We start from the raw sequence: 18179 nt of genomic DNA on the forward strand, positions 1-18179 counted from the left end.
TCCCCGGCCGCAGAACAAAATTAATTATGGCCTGGAGCAGTCGCCCGGGCCTGGACGTGCGAGTCAGCCATCTAACGAGCGCGAAAAAAGCTTGCCGAGAGAAGAAAGAGGCCATGCACAGATCGAAATAAGTTTAGTATTTGAACGCCAGTGATTCAGAGGTATTAAGACTCTAGTGACGTTCGATGGAATGGTTCGATAATAGAATCACGTTCGAGTAATCTATTAAATAGCTGGGATCAATGTTCTGATAGTATGTAAATTACTTGGACCACGTGTTGAAACAACGAGGGACCATCGGTAACAAGCACATCGAAATGAAGCTGGGAGACAACATAACTATGGAAGGTTAGTAGAAGCATGCTTGCTTTAGAGACAAGTAGATTTATGATCTGTGGACTTTGAAGTCGGTACTTCAGAGTTAGCCGAACATAAATCCAGCGTGGACTTAACCCAGACTTAATCTAGATCTGATTCAGACTCAATCTGGATCTAATTGAGATACAACTGGATTTCAAATCTAGATTTGATCAAGGAGTATCTTAGTTGACGTGACGACATGTTGTTCATAAAGATGCTTAATAATCTGTTGACGTGCTATCTCGTTTTCTATAAAGCTTTCAACTTTTTGGAAGCCTGAGTCAGTATGAGAAGAGAACTGGAAACTAATTGGAAACTAGCTATATATTTTTGTGAGTAACAGTAGCAACAAAGGAATCAGATGTAATAGTGCTAATCGATTCTAAGCTGTTAATCACTATCACTTTTTACTAATCAGAATTGACTAATTAAGAGTTAATTAAAACCTTACCTTATCTATATTCAGACATAATTTCGAATTGATAGAGTCTTATGTAATAGATCTCATTTAGATTTCATCAAAACCTATCCTATAGCAAGTATAGACGTAATTTAGACCTAACTAAAATTTAGTTCAAATCAATTGAAAGCCTAAGCCAGACCTAGTCCATACCAAATTGAGACTCAAACTAAACATTTCAATGCCTGAAGTTAAATCTAATATAGACTAAATCCAGAGTTAGTGGTTCTGATTTTAGTTAAAATAAAGATGGGGTATGAGAAATTCAACATCAGTTGGTGACAACGCTCACATGACGTGTCATTCGTAAGGAAACAAAATTTCATAACCAGACAAAATTCTGTTTCGTTTCTTAAGCAGGCTAAAGTTCCTTTTTCAAATTATCATCGAAAGTGAAAGAAGAATAAAATTCTTAGACGCAAAAGGGCTTATAGTAACAAGTTGTCAATATTACCGATTACATTGACTTCTTTTTACTGATAAGGATCTACTAATTGACTGCTAACCCAGACTTAATTTTATCCGTAGTTAGATTTCATTTAGGGCTAATGGTGTTTTACATAATAAATCTTACTTAGACTTCATCTATACAGATACAGACCCAATTAAAGTATAATCCATACTAAACGATTCTACAGATTACAGAAGTATCAGGGACCACCTATACAGATCACGTTGATATATTATGTAGTATTAATCCAATATATTCTGTGTAATAATCAAAGCAAATAATAGCTATGGATACTAAAAATATGTCATATGCTGTTAATACTTTTATGTAAGTATCCATGAAATTAAAAACCAAGAGAGTTATGAAAGTAGCGAAAGGAATATCCTACATTTTGTATAATAATGTGATTAGAGGAAATAACAATATCCAAGTATTACTTTTTTTGGTATAAAATATGAAATACAACAAAATATTCGTTACCAAAAAATGAATGAAAAATGCAGTTTCGTATTGTAACTTCATTAATACATTTCAAGAACGGGAGAGTTCAAGAAATTTCAACAAATTTTGAAAGGAGACAAATTATCAAAGAGTAAATTCATTTGAATACTTCAGAAGAGAAAACCAGGCACTTTAAAAGAGACCTATTTCCTGGTTTCATTAATTTCGAGCAAAAACGTTTCTTCTTTAGTGACGATCCGCAAATTCCGTCGTTTGCCTCATCAGAACTTGGTTAACACGTTCTCTTGCTTGGTAACTAAATATCTTAGGCAAATACTAATGAAACAAACTTCGATGTTTGCGAAATGTTGCCAAGGCTATTGAAAATCAGACTATTACTTGACAACGAGCTTCAGAAGCTTGAAAATCTAGTCATCAACGTACCTTTGCCAAAGGTAGTCAGTAGCTTTTAACTTACTTGCAGATTAGTATTTAATATTTAACTATCGACATTTCTCAGTGTCATCAATTCACTAAATAAGAAAATACTTAGAATAAAAGTTGTATTGATTGAATAAACAGATCTGCATCTGGGAGAAGGAAGACTGTTTTCGATCTCGCGAAGGGCGCTGAAAACGCCGTCGATTCTCGTAGCCCTGGATTAATTAATATCATTTAATTGGCGTGCTAGGGAGCAATGCGTGCTGCTGATTGGGTTGCCGATAATCAATAACGTCGTTTCATTACGTTTGAATGTGCGTGTGCATAGTCAGAAGGGTGCTACTTGTATCCGGACCGAACCGGCTGTAGTTGATCATCTCGCGATAATTTCGGCATGACGATACGTTGAAACAGACGAGCCAGCCAGTTCCAGAACGGCGGTTTGCCTTTGTGGAAATAATATCATCGATTCTTCTGATCGAAACTTGTTTAGGATCGGTTGGATAACGAAGTAGAATTAATTTGGCTTTGAGCTCAGAATTAACACAAACTCCACGTGCTTTTGCGTGGGATACAATTTGCAGTGAGATCTCGTTGAACGTTGTCCTGCGATCTGCTCTCCACGCGGAGCACGTTCGATCATAATCGGTTAAACCGATGAGAACATGGGTACCGAATCGTCATCGATGCCACTGTTTACCGCTGACGCGCGTGCTCAGTGGGAAGAAGGATCGAGGCTTCTGGGATCGACAGGTAGAGCTATTAATCAATGTAAAGTCGATTAAGAGTCACCAAACAGCTCTCCCTTTTGCCCCGTTCCAGCTGAGCTTGAGGAACGAACGAGTGGATGGCAGTAAGCATGCGTGATGTATGTATTGGGGAGTTAAGAACAGAGGAGTAGCGAGCTTAATTAAGCTCTAAAACTTTCTGAGTGTCCGGTGTACGTTTTTGCTACTCTATCCTGTAGCAGAATTAATTGCCATGATTAAGTTCTATCTAAATGATGGTAAGGTTGGTATGGTTTTATACCTATAGTTATGAGGGAAGTTAGTTGGATGCTGGAAGTCATTGTCAATGAGAAGTTGTACTCCCACATATCTGTCATGGCACGTATATCCTTACTAGGAAGCTTAATTGTTTTAGTTAAGGGATGATAGTTGCTTTTTATGATTGTTTACATTTGTGATTCAAATTATGTCTGGAAATATTGATGCAGATGGTATAGCAGCGTCGATCTTGGTGAAAATAGAGAAATTATAGAGTCTTTGAGTAGTTGATGGTTGTTAATTTGAAGCTAGTTTTAAATAGATTTTGGCACATATATATTTCTTTTATTTAACCCTTTGAGAACATTTGTGTGTTAATATTTTCATCTTCTTGTATCATTAAATTACACATAGTATGCACTGTGTTACGGTTCTGTTTAAGAGAATTTCTAAATGATTTTTCAGTAATTCTGAAGTTCGTAACCTTTTAGTTAGGAAACTCAAGCTTTCTAATAATATAACTTTCATTTTGTATAGTCCTTTTGAAAATAATAATGCTCTACTCTTGAAAGATTAAATTAACTTGACTATGCTAAAACATTTTTAATTCTTTGATGTCATACAGGATATTCGATTACAAATGGGAGGGAATTTCAGAAGTCTCTCTGAACATAAAAATTTATAGAAAATCACGGATAATGAAATTGTGGTTGTGCCTTCAGTTGTTGATTGTAAATGCTAAAAAAAGCAGTTGTCATAACCACTGACAGAAGAAAATATTTTCCTCACACTTCTATGCTAATATGCTATGACACTTGACCCAGGCAGTGTACGTGGACAATCACTACATTTCTATGACCTGAACTTTACTATGATAGTGGTTCAGGCAATGGTATTAAATGGTTTGTTAAGTTGCAGGCAGATTTTACTAATTTTTAAAAGCTTTTAACTCATAAACAAAGATTCAATCACAATTTTCTTATCTTACATTTTTGACATCTAGATCCACTACTTAAATTTTATTCCACCTGTAGCTGAACAAGCTGCATTAAAAATTCATTAATATGGAAGTATAGCTTCATACCAGATTATCAAGAAAAACATAGCAGTTATTAAAGACGATATTTCTACCCAGTAGAATTGACATTTTGAGTAATTCTCTATGATAATGTCATCCCTCAAAAAACCTATGAGTTTACCGATAAAAGCCTTCGTTTTATTCTTCTCTTTTGTATTTTTAATGAATAACGTTCCAGAACTAGTTTTCACTTGGCAAGCTTCCAAATATTCACTAAATTTCTCGCAAATAAGGAGAGGATAAACAGGTCTGGTGGAAAGAGTAAAGGGCGGAAACAGATGTTGTGAAAGAGGCCAATTATTGGAGTACGTCTAGTCCACGCGTTGAATAGAATGATCACAATCTCGGCAATTATTTTTCCATCCGTCGTTCCATGGATCGATAACCGCGTGTCACTGGAACGATTCCAGCATCCAAAGTTAGTCACTAGTGCATGTGGACTGGAAAGAGGATATGACCGAGATTACGCGGTACGCGGGTCTGGTATCAAACGATTCGTGGTCCCTTGGCGATTTAGCAATTGACTTGTGGCTAGGAGTCGTCTGCAGAATAATTGGAACTGACCTGTAGTCAGTAAACCACTGAGAAGTTGATCGTAGTTCTTTCATTTTTCAAGGAAAAGTTTGTGGACTCCAAGAAGGTCAACAAGATTTGGCGGTCTTAAATTGACTAGAAACTTGTGTGGCGTTATATCTGAGAAATGTGAAATCGGAACTTTTAGGTTCTATAGGTTTTTGATTCCTCATAGTTCTTCATAAAGTTTATAACTTTTATTTAGTAGGTATTTATACGAACTACATAAAATTGTTTTATGTATTTTTTATTACTGATGGAGAATTACTGCATTATAAATTCCTAAAATTTATTGCTTAGAATTCTCAGCTAAGGTACCCCTATTTTATATCTATATTACTTTTACTATGGAACCGATAACTTTCATCACTCTTAATGGTTTCAACTTCCAAGATCTCCGCCCTCTATCTGGGTCGTCGTTTTTAGTATCAGTTAATATCATCTGTACCTTTCCTAAAATACAATCTGTTTTTGAGGTATTTGATGATTATAAAAGCAAAACATTACATTAGTGAAATGGTGATTTTCGAACTTTGAAAAACTATTTTACAACTTAAGATTGAAAATACGAATTTCTTAGATTTTTATACTTAACAACAATATGTTAAAAGGAGAAAAGAATCAGCGCCAGACACTTCGATAGTGTCCCTTATAAAAAAACTTATGTATTATTTACATCGCCTTTTTTAATATTTAGCGGAGGATAAGCATATCAATTTATCTAACTTACTTCAGAGACATTCTTAAACTATTAATAGTAGTAAAATGTGACAAATAAATCTTCAATTTTCATTCAGCTGCATCTTGGAGTACCTTGTAAAACGTAGATTATTATAACTTATTATTTTAAACAATACAGTTTTGAATCAATTCTAGTTGACGTACATATATTTTATAATACTTTAATTAAATAATTCTGCAAATTTTTCGAAATTTCAAAATTTTCTTTTAGCTCCATTCAAAAATTTTGTGCTTCTGGATGTTGAATTAGCTTTTTGCGATTCTGTAATATGCCTCTATATTACTTGTGGATATTTAAGAACTTAGGAGTAGAATTTATAATCGTCTTCAGGTTTTGATCTCAGGATTTCAAAGTTAATTTGCTTTCAATCTCAGTGCTGCAAAATGTGGAATTGCGCACAAATAGTTTCTGGTTGCCGAGTAGTAGCATTTTTTTACTTCTCTGAATAAAGCGCATCAATTTGTATGGATGTGGACTCACACAGATTATTTTACTGGAGTGATTAAAAAACCCAACCAATTTTATCATGATCATAAGGCAGCTACTGTTATATCAAATCGAACAAATGCTATCAATTCAATCTGATGAACCAAGTAAAAAAGGCTCGTGCGCTCTGGTGCTTATTCTCATTCACAATCAACATTACTTGCTACAGTATTAACTTTTGTTCGGAACGAGGTCTCTTATAATAGTAGTTCTTATTTGCTGAACGACCACCTACACTCGTTAGTGATTTCCTGGTGATAGACGTTCTGGGTAACGAAAGTTAATTCTGTGGAAAAAGAAGTTAAGCAATTTAGATGTCATCAAAGGATTTATATATATCATGAACCAAAAATTCTTGAATCATTCTCTAAATTAGAAAAATAGAGAAAATTCTCTATTCTAGAGAAAATTTCTTTATTAAAAAATATCAACACAATTTAAATTACTATACAAAATAATTATATTCGTTTATTACATTATGTTGCTGTAAACAATATTATAATTATTCCTGAAAGCATTATCTTCGAACCAAAGGTACTACATCGTACAACATAACTTTAATGAGAATTGATATCTCCCTCGTTAGCTGCAACAATGGCATACACAACTAAAAAATCATTACTTTCCCAAAACTGAAGCAAATAACTTGATTTCTTATATTTCCAATTTGTGAAATCCCCAAAACTCTTGAATTTGAAAATAATAGTAGCATCAACTTTTCAAGCTACAAATTCATTTTCGACTGCACACATCCCTTGTTCACGATGTAGCTACTCAAGCGTCACGTGATACAGAAAGGTAATTCAGAGGATGGGAGTCGATTTTCCTTCCATTTCTGTTGGCAAGCTTCCTTGAGCAGCCAAAACTTGCGAACTCTATGTAAACTACAATTTATGCATACAACACCTTTAAAATATCGTATAAAATAATAATATTTAGAATTTTAAGAATACATAAATAAAGCAAACAACTCAAAATACTTCCTGCAAGTTGCAAAACAAATAGTCCTTCAAACTGAACCGTTTATTAAAATCGAATTTAAACTGGCTTACTGTGGGCCTCGATGGGGAGTCGAAACAAGGATGCGACGTACAATCACTGTTGGCTAGGACGAGAGCTCTATCTCGAGAGACGGTGGCAAAAATTATCGACGGATGAAAGCACCCTGGTGGGGAGACGTTAAAAAGCTTTGTTGAACGTAGAGGATAGCAAAATTGAGGGATGAAAGGATCCATTTTAAAAATTGAATTCTGTGGAATGAAAGAAGGGCTTTTCCGTTGAGATAACATGGCGCGGTCCACTCAGTTACAATGGTAACTAGGTTTTAAATCAGGGCGAAGGCAATTATTCATTAAAATATTCATGCAGAACGTGGGATGTAAATTTCTTCACGCGGCATACTGCTTTTGGGGAAATTAATTCAAAAAGGTAGATCAAATTTGCGTATTTGGGTGGTACGTGGAATCCATAATTCTGAAAATTTGTAATGAACTTGTAAACAATATATAGAAATGATTATTTATAATACAGTAATATCCCGACTTGTGTTCTCTCGACTTATATTAATTCACACTTATGATCTACTAATTTTGTTATTTTGATTAATGATTAATTTTCTCCTCAAATTATGATCTCATTATTTTGTATTTTTCTTTAGGTTTTATCGGTACATATGTAAAGACAACATTAATAATTTTGTTAATCATAGGAAGTACACTTATGTACTATGAAGCAATAATTTTCGTGTTCATATACATTCTAAATAAAAGAAATAGAAAAAAGTTTTCAATATTAAATCGTTCTGGTTGGATAAGTGTAAATAATTCAATTATTTACGGTAGTTGTTAACCAACTTTGTTGGTCAAATGGAAGTTCGTTACTAAATGATGAATATAAAATTGGTATAATACCATGTAAATTATAGTACTAATTTTTAACACTATTTAGATTTATTGAAATACTGAAAGTATGGTATAATGCTTGCAAAGTGCAATATAAAAATAAGATATTCAATTGACTAGTGTTTAGCTACAATTGATTGGCTTTATTGCAATTGACAGACAAATTTTTGTATGAATCTTTTTCCATTAGCAACTACGAAAAAACTGTACGAACACTTTTATTGAAATTAATACATTCGCTTCACAACATTTTAATATAACTTCATTTCAATTTTAGTAATATGCTCGAATACATTTTTTCTGTTTTAGACATAAAAAGTGTCTGAGAAGCAGTTTTTTTTATTCTACAATTATTACGATATTAAAATGCATCACTTTGATTAAGTTCTCGATAATTATACGGTAAATCTATTCCATATTTTGCACAAGGATTTGCTGTAATCCAAATTAGTTTTGCTCAAGATTTGAACGAAGGCTTTAACATTTGCGTTTAGCTGAGAAATTTCTTTTTAGCTTAAATTCTATAACTTGTTTAAATCTATAGAGCGTTTCTTTTCTCTATTCAGTTCTGATATTTCCAGACAATTTCTAAAAATTTCAAGAAATTCAATAGAATATAACATCTAACACAATACAAAATTAATAGCCAAGATGTTCAAAATTGTAAAGGTAATGGTAAAAATACGATGTGGATATAGAATTCCTACAGATGGAAGAAAAGTATTACTTAATGTGAAATATTGAATGAATTTTTTATTCAATACAAAGGACTCCCATGTACAAACCGAATAACTTGTGTGTCATACTATTATATTTGATAAAACATTTTGAATTGAAAAGGTCATATATGTACAATGTCAGTTTTGATACATTCGTTATTGATTTATTTCAAATAATAACCATTATAATCTCACTAAATAAAAAGCTTAAACTTTTTTTATAATCAAACGAAACAGTTTATAAATCATAAGATCTACAAAGAAAACTTTAATTGAATGTTTTATATTTATTCTTTAATATGCAATTACTTTCATTTATTGTTTGTTTCTAAAATCAAGAAGAGGAATTTTTATTATAACAAGCACATGAAAACTTCGCTTTGAGATAGGTTAATAGAAAATGCGATAGCGATGGGCGTCGCTGATCCCCCTAGGGATTAATTATTGTTTAATTATCGTCTAACGAGTGCGTCATCACGCCTAACCAAATTTCACGCGACGTGAAATGAGGCAAAGGCTATTTTCTAATCGTCGGGAATCGGAGCGAACATCTTTAACTCAATTAGTTGATAAATCTCGTAAAACGACGAGGTAATGAAAATGGCCGTTCTAGAATTATATTATTAGACAGCAGGCTACATTCTAAATTCCTGTTTAGATTTATTTTATATTGACTTTCAAGTATGCTCGATGTACGAAGCAAGTTTTTCACTGTTCAAAATTTTATTCAAATTTTTCTCACTACTTCGTTTCAATTTCAATTTTTAATGGAGTACGTAACTTCGAAGTTAGGGTTAGTAGCATTTTGTCTTTACGTGTTTCGTGCACGCCTGTCTGTAATGTACTCGTGATTTTCTTTTATCTAACAGACACGTTAAAGTAGCATATTTTGTGGCTGTGGCCTTGTCACTAATATTACCAACAAATACCTGGAAATATCATTTATAGGAATGCGGACGAAAGCGTGTCAGATACAATTCGATACGGTTGATTAATTATAATTGAGAATTTCGCAACGCGGGTATTTCATCGTTACGTTCTCTTAATTAATTATTCTAAAACATGACACGATAATGACGTACTAAATGTTTCTTTTGAAATAATAATTGCAGTCTCTCGAATTTTGAGAACGCCAAGGGTAGATATTTGCACTTTTTCTGTGATAAAATTAATGACCTCAACTTTTCCACGTGTTTTTTTTGTGATACATACTATCTTTTTTCACGAATACTTGAAAAGTTATATTAATTTCAGTTTCACAGAAATTTGTGGAATTTTCTCTTTCATAGCGAGAAATACGAATTTTTTAAATATATTTTCCTTCATGTACCATATATGAAATTATTCCAGAACTAGTGGTACAAGAGGAAAGGTAGTTATTTTACATGGCAAAATAAGTAAAAAGTATAGAATGATATTTTTGATATCATGCTTCGTTTACGGGAGAATCGACGAGGTGATTTTGACAATCGATTGAGGTGATTCTATACAAGATATTCGACGATAGGTGTCAGAAATGATAAGGGATGACATTCTGAAATAAAACGAAAATAAGGATAGACAGAATTGCGTTTCAAGCTTCATTTCTGATTTATTAATTGTTGAAAAAACATTTAAAATTCATGTCAAATATATCTGACTTCGGACTGATTCTACTGACTTTATTGTATCTGACCTGATTAATGCACGTCCGCAGTAAAATTAGGCCTAAGTCAGATATATTGCACACGAATTTTAAACGATTTTGCAACAATGAATAACTCTGAAACGCAATTTCGTTATAGATGATTTTCATCCTATTTTGACACATAGAATCACACCTTAAAATTTTTAACACCTGTTGTTGAACATCCTGGCTATTGCAATGAGACGAAAAATAAGAATGATAAAATTGCGTTTATACATAAATGTATACGTATACTGCATTAGTTTAATCTAATTTAGTTAGACATTCTCCTATTTCTAGAAGGAAATGTTTCTGATTTGAAGCGTACCAATATGTTTCAGCGACCTAATCTTATACCCGTTAGTTTGAGCTTTCGTTAACACCGTGTGGATCTAAAGAAACGAGAGACCATCTAGCTTTGATCGACGACCTTTCAATCGATTATCGCTTAGCGTACAGAATAACGCTGCAACGAAATCTATCGATGCGCAGTAGGAGCAACGAACTTATGTATTCTTGATAGCCGTAATAGATACAATCGTAAAAACGAGGAAAGCAAATGATTAAGCAATTCTGCAAAATTGCTTAATCTACCAATCATAACTAATCTTCTTTTTTATTACGAGCTTGATTTTTTTTTATGATTTAATTATATCCATCGAATGTGATTGCATAGCTTGAGAATTGGTTGAGCTTTGATTGCTAATCCATCGAATATAGATTTCTGATAAACAGAGTGATTATTTAATCTGTGCGAAACATCTGAAGATAATCTAGTACTCCTTTTATAAACATTCTAGTAAGATTATTAATAGTAGAAATTACAGTTTTGTGTAGGAACATTATTAACACTCCTCCTTAATTATTTTCATCGAAGTAACATAGTAGTTGTAATAGGATTAGAAGGCGTGGTGTTCCCGTCAATAGACCTTTTAATCAATTATCTCTTAACGTGTGCAATAACGTAGTAATCAAGTTTCTCTGGCCTTTGATGGAATCGATATAGAAGAAGGTATGATGCAGAATGTAGACGGATGGCGCTGAGAAGTGTTATTGGGAGGATGACTGCAATCAGACTGTCTTTTCCATTCAGTAATATTATAGTACTCACACACTATACCTACCGTGTTCTTTTTGAGGAACAAGGTACATAACATTGTTTAAAATATCCTCATACACAGGTATCCTGATATTTTTACCTTTTGCATTCATATAGATCTTAAATAAATCTTGAACTTTATCTTGAATATTTGTATACGTGATACATTTAATTATTTACTAAACCTGAATTGAATATTATGTACTTTGGGTATCATGCATTTTAGTCGCTCAAAGTCGTCTCGTGGAAAGAAGATCAACTTCTACTCTTTGAGCTGGTGAGGATTACTACTCAAAGGCCTTTACCAACTAAAACTTGTGAACCTCTGTATAGTTCAATCGGTTATGGTCTAATTATGTCGATTGCAGATAATATGGTTCATTAACATTTTAGTATAGTTAATATTTCTGTGCTTGGATTAGATTTGAAATAACTTGAATCAGATCTACTTTAAGTCCTGGGTATGCCTAAAAATCTACAGTAGATCGTTATTAAGTTTAAACTCTGGCTATACTTCTGTTAATACTGATAGCGAGTTAAATCCTATATTACATTGAGGATAGGTTTGGTCTGCTAAATACTGACTCTCTCACTACTATATTCACTTATGTTCCACGAAATATTTTGCTTCTTTATTTCGCTTCTTCGTACTTGACGTACAAAAAAGTTTCAATAAGCTGCTAGTAATTCTTATTCCAAACTTAGATCGGAAAGTTTTTGTTATTGCATGCTAAGTGATACAGAAGTAACACGAAGAATTAACTAAGTCCACTTTCCATTCTTTTGCAGCGTATAATATATGGGGAGATGTTCCTTCACGAAAATGTCGGCCACCAAAAATCGGTGACATTCCAAAGTGAGTATTATATGTTTATTTTTTTTACATAATAACTTTCTTTAAATATTCGATATTTACCTATTCTGGGCCCAAAATACACAATCTAACAAAGAGTACTCTCCATGTGTCCCCCAATCTCTACCCAGTGAAAATACCCTATTTGAAATTACTTGACCAATAGTTCACAAGATATTAATAATTCTTATGTTTTCAAATTTGCAAATTTTTAACTTCTCAGACGTACACAGCAACTTTAATTATTAATAGCACGTAACTAGTGAAAATATCTACGAAAAGTACATATTGGCGTATTATAGTTAACAAGTTGTACAAAGTGGTAAAGATTCATTAAAAAGTGAGCGTTATACTCAGGCAGATCTCGTAAGTGCCAAAAGTCTAAATTACCCTTTGCATGTTCTGTTCAAAGTCGTTAGCTTTCACATATGTATGTGTAAGGCAATCTGAGTCCTGCCTGTGTAATTGTACCAACGACCAGACATTCGTTGGAAATTCCGGCTTTGATTTCTGGGACAGACAACTGTTGCCTTGTTTGTAAGTTGGTCGAAAGACACGGAGAATCGGAGTCCGATAACGTTGGACTTACAAAGCAGACGTCGAAGCAGGGCATTCCGTCGTCCTGGACAGGAACATCAGATTTTCGACCCATGTCGAGGTTGTCGTGGACTTATTTTGTCTAGTTCTTAGCATACAAAAGTGGGATCACTCAGAGATACCAATAGTATTTCTACAATACGAATGATTTAAAATGTTTAAATTTAAAGTTTCTAAATTTTTTAAACTTTCGAATAATTACAATACAAATCTTCAATTTCTCTTTCTACTTTTGAATTTTCAAACATTTAGAGTCTTAAAACTTTCAGAGTATTACATTCTATATATTTAATCTCTCAAATTTTACACTTTTAAGCTTTCAAATATTCAAAGCCTTGAAAGTTTCAAATTTTCAAGCAACAAAATTCCAACCTTTCATTTTTTAGATTTTCTATTTTTGAACTTACAAATCTTCAAAGATTCAAAGCATTGAAATTTTCGAATACTCCAACCTGTCATCGCTGAAGGTGCACTCTACAAACGGATAGAATTTTTCAGTATTAGTATAGGTACATGTGCATCATAGACAGTATACGAAAGTAGTTCACAGGTTATAAACATTATTAGAAAAAACGTTTACAATTTTGCAGGAATATAACATAATTCAGTCTCACAAGTCAACATAATCAGCACAAATATCGAGATACACAAGAACATTCAGAATCGCATACATAACTCATGCCCGTTATGGACTGACTTTGATTATGTCGTATGCACGACATAACCGCTTAAAGGGTTATTGAAAAATCTTCCAAGTCTTTTTATGTATTTATTTCCATTTTTAGTTTATAATTCCTAGAATTCTGCATCTGAATTCTCAAAGCTCAACCAAAGTGATTCTTTGGTACGATGAGTTAATGAGGATAGTTTGAGATAAAGTTTCGAAAAGACTGCAGAGTTCACAAACTCTTTCTTGAAATCTTATTTCTAGTCCAGCTGCATATTGCACTCACGGTGCCACGCCATCCCATTAAAAATTCAGCTTCCCAGAATGAAATTCCCTTGGCATCAGAGGATCGGGAACCTAGAAAAGTCTGTCTGACGCTAAATTTCACTTAGACCAACCCCGACCTTCGGCCTCTATCGTCTCGCTCTAGCCACCACGCGTGAAAAAAGGGGGTGGAAGCAAGAACCACTGCCTAATATGCCATAATGCAGGCCAACATGCAAATAGATATTTTTAACCTTGTCTTGAAGACGATCGATAGACACGAAGGCGGCATAGAGCTCGTCTAAATAATTGCTCCTCTCCGACGTCAGACACAGGGAACGGTCTTTTCGTGTTCTTTCCCACAGTTTGCATTCAGATCTCGAATGTTTTTCCATAGATTGTGCGAGCTGTCGAAGCGAGGGTAGAGGGCGTAAAAGAAATGGTAGAGTTTCGTTCATGAATAATGATTACTTGTCAATCGCCCCAATCATCTACTTGCTTCTCTTACCAATAATGAAAAGGAAATTAGGAGACTTAAGAGAACGAATTCATTAGATCCTTTGAATTTTTAATTGCCAATTGTTAACCCTGCATTATGTAATACCGAAGGAACATTGCTGGGTGTTCCTTCACGCATGATACATTAGTTTACAACAAATGTGTTGTTTGGATTGAAAAGGGCCGTATACTTGTAGATCTACTACTAAATAATAAAAAAAAATAAGGATTATTTTTTTTGAGAGACTTAGTATTCATTTCTCTCTTTGATGAATATAATAGTCTTGTATTGTTGTTGATGACAGGGTGTGTAATTGGTAAGTTAAATTATTTTTAGAGGAGCAATATTAAGTCCAAATAAATGGTTTATCCACACTAAGATTAAGTATAATATTGTTGTGATACAAGCTCGATGGTGCACTCATGTTTTCTTAGAGGTATTGCTTTACGTTACCTAGTCATGAGTTTTAAGGCAAATTTGAATAAATTCGTTTCTCGATGAATTTTATACGATGTGTACGGTTCTAACTGATTCCAAGTCACACACTTGTATCGAAATAATACTGCACTAGTTTTGGAGAACTATGGGACTACAAGTTTGGATATTAAACTTGAGGTGGGCGAAATATGAAATTCGTATGTAGATTGAGAAACGTCTCTCAATGGAGCATAGTTCTACTGGACATTATTATTGAGAATTCGTGAAATCCCAAAAGCATACTACTGTATTATAAATACTGTATTTATAATAGGGGCTTTGACGTATTAGCTTAAGATCAATTTCAAAACTGAAGAGTGTTCTTTTGACGCTTAATTCTAAACTTTTTTATACTGTCATTAAATTATAGTTTGAGTTCTGTTCTTAATTATATTGTATCCTTATCGTCAGTGTATTAACTTTTATTTTTATAGCAAAGGTGTTTAGTAGGTATAAAAGTATCTGCGAGAGTATCAGCTTTTCGTGATTATACCTTGACTACTAAACATAACTCAGAAGACGCAGTGTTTAAAACAAATAGCATAATGCATGATGTACTTCACTATAGCTATACACATATCTGAATTTTGTTTGGTTAGAAGTTTTTTAGGAAAACTATCTGATCCTAAATAGCAACTTTTTCCCTGGCATACTGCCAAGTTTACGTATTATAAGATTCGAGTGATTATGGTCAGTACATTGAATAATCGAAACCTTGAATAACAGAGAATCTACATAATTAAGGTCTGCATAATTATGGATCTACTGTACTGCAAATGTATAATCTCCTTGATTACGAGTTAATCTACATTAAACCAAAATACTATCTACAAATAATCTCTAATCTCTTAACACGTTGAATGCAGCAAAAGTCACTAGTGATCGATACATTAAATATTCATACAGTATTCGTGTGAATAAGAACAATGATAAATAAATACCTACTAAATGCATCATTGTATTCCGAAATTTCGTTCTTCTTGAAAATATATACTTGATTAAATAAACGGGTGTGAAGAATGTTGAAATATTGCATAGTGTTGAACGTATTAAACAGCCAAGGAGTAGATACATCAATGTCATCAGTAACTCAAAGTCTTGATGCAGAAGAAACGTTCAATTACGAAATCGAAATGCACGCGTAGGCGTTGAATTATTATCTGCAAATGCGATACATCACGGAAGGCGGTGCTTGGAACTTCTACCCTCCTGAAATTCATGGTGTACGTATGATGTACGAGGGGATGTACATGACAGAGAATTTTGTCCCAGCTAAACCGTGTGAATTACTGCACTGTTAATGATTAATGCGCCTCTAACTTACGCCTAATCTGGCTCCTGTTCCAGAAAATTGGCAAATTTTGGCCCAGAGCCAAAACGACTCGTTCACGACTAGCCTCCAAAGGATAATACGCTTGAGAATTTTCGCCCGTGGGTCCAGATTCTAGGTCATCGAGAATGAAATTCCGCGATATCGCAATACGAAATTTGATTTCACTGTTAGCTGGCTCTGTAATCACCTACATCGCCTCCTCGTCACGAAAGACAGGAGCTGCTTGTGACAGGTTCTCGGAACAATAACGCGAGCCAGAAATAAGAGGACCCATCGGTGTAGCGCGGATGAAGGCCACATTCGGTGTATAGACGGGTACGTCAATGAAAAACTCGCTTTTCCACGCTCCACCAAGCTGGAAGCTTCGCGAGCCCAATGCAAGCTCAGCGAAGCAGAGACTGACGATCCAGCGCGTACACGCGGTTAATCTCGATGTATTTCGTCCTCTTTTCTATTTGTCCTCTCTAACCGAGCACGTCTCCTTTTCCCTCTGCGCCTCCAATAATCTTTCCGTTTCGTGATTAAAACCATCAGACGGTTAGCTTCAATGTATTCCTAGATCGCGCAACGTAAACGTGATGCTATCTTGAGGCTGCGCACAACTCAGCACGTAAGAAAGGAACCCTTGAAATGGAAACAAGAATATATATATATATGATGGCAGAACCACTATGATATTCTTATATATACGATATATATAAGAATATATATATAATCTATATATGTGTATATATATATATATATATATATATATATATATATATATATATATATATTTTGGTTTAAATAGTTAGGTACCGAAAGTAAGTCGATTCGAAACCGGGTCGAACAAAGAAAGTCGTTTGGGTTAATTAATGTGGTCTCAACTGACTCTGAAGGTGACCACTGTTTAGATAAGTCTAAAGATGTAATGAAGATTAGGATCTAAACTTGGCCACCTTCCGACCCAGAAACTTTGTTTTGTCGTCGCTTCTGGAAGAGTTAGCTCTTAGCTTAATTTGACGTCTTTATTTTAGGCATATTATTAACATCGCTTTTGAACAGACTAAGGTGTAGTTTACAAAGTTTGATGTGAGTGCTTTGCTTGATTAATATTATAAAGTAGGCTTCAGAGAGTAGTTCTGATCTGATCGTGTATTGGGCGAGTGCAGGTTCTGTCAGTTGTATACATACAATGAAGTCATATTAAGCGTTTTTAGTAACTTTATTAATTTTCTTAGTGGTTCTGCCATCGTTTTTTCGATTAATAAATATTTCTTGCGAGAAATTTTTAATCCTTAAAATTTGCAAAATTCCTAAGTTTTTGCTTAACTAGTTTAATTATATTTGAGTGTTTGAGGGTTTACAAGATTCTGTAATGAGTTAAATAAATAAATATTTGTTTCGACGATATCCGATGAATGTAGAAGGTAAATACCATTTCTCATAAGAAACACCTAATTGTTTGTTGAACATTCATCCCAATATAAAATAGCTTAGTCAAAGTTAAACAATACTTTTTTCTGGTTTCTTTAGACCATTATTTAATTTTCAATCTTTTTTTAGATTGGTATGCTATAAACGTCTATTACCACTGCAATTTCTTAGATAATTTCATGCTTATTTAATTGAATTACAGTCAATTACTCGCTCCTGTCATACTTTACAAACGAAAGATCCACGAAAAAGAGTGAATATCAATTTTAACGAATTTTGATTTTAATATTTTTTCGTATGATTCTGTGTGTGCTCTTTATCACTAGCTATGCTATATTGTAAATTAAATTTGATATTCTTCCTTTTTGACGAAGACCTTTTATTGCTACTTTTTATAAAGCTCTTCAATTCACAGTGACATAGATAAAGTTTATACACTCACCATTTCTCGTTTTGATTTCCTGCATAAAATAAACAGGAACTTGATATTTTGGTATTTCTTCTTAAAATAGGACACATCTACAGTTATATAGAACTATTACGAGTCTATCTACCCAAATTTGCTTGAAAGAAATGGAGCTATTTGTCGATAGTAAAAGAAACGAACAGAACTTTAGCGCTCGCTAAATATTTCGTCAAAGAGGTCAGCCGTCTTTAGCCACGTTCTCTC

The 18179-nt window shown here is 33.7% G+C and overlaps 1 protein-coding gene across 1 annotated transcript in view; it reads left to right on the forward strand.

The window, feature by feature from the left end:
* The first annotated feature begins 298 nt into the window (after positions 1–298).
* Positions 299–18179, forward strand: part of LOC143177266 (uncharacterized) — a 70022-nt gene continuing 52141 nt past the window's right edge. Inside the window, exons 1-2 of the mRNA XM_076375129.1 lie at positions 299–348; positions 12193–12259. The gene's annotated coding sequence lies outside the window, so the exon portion shown is untranslated. The remainder of the gene's footprint in view (positions 349–12192; positions 12260–18179) is intronic.

This window comes from Calliopsis andreniformis, chromosome 3 (genome assembly GCF_051401765.1).
Source record: "Calliopsis andreniformis isolate RMS-2024a chromosome 3, iyCalAndr_principal, whole genome shotgun sequence".
Classification (NCBI taxonomy): Eukaryota; Metazoa; Arthropoda; class Insecta; order Hymenoptera; family Andrenidae; genus Calliopsis; species Calliopsis andreniformis.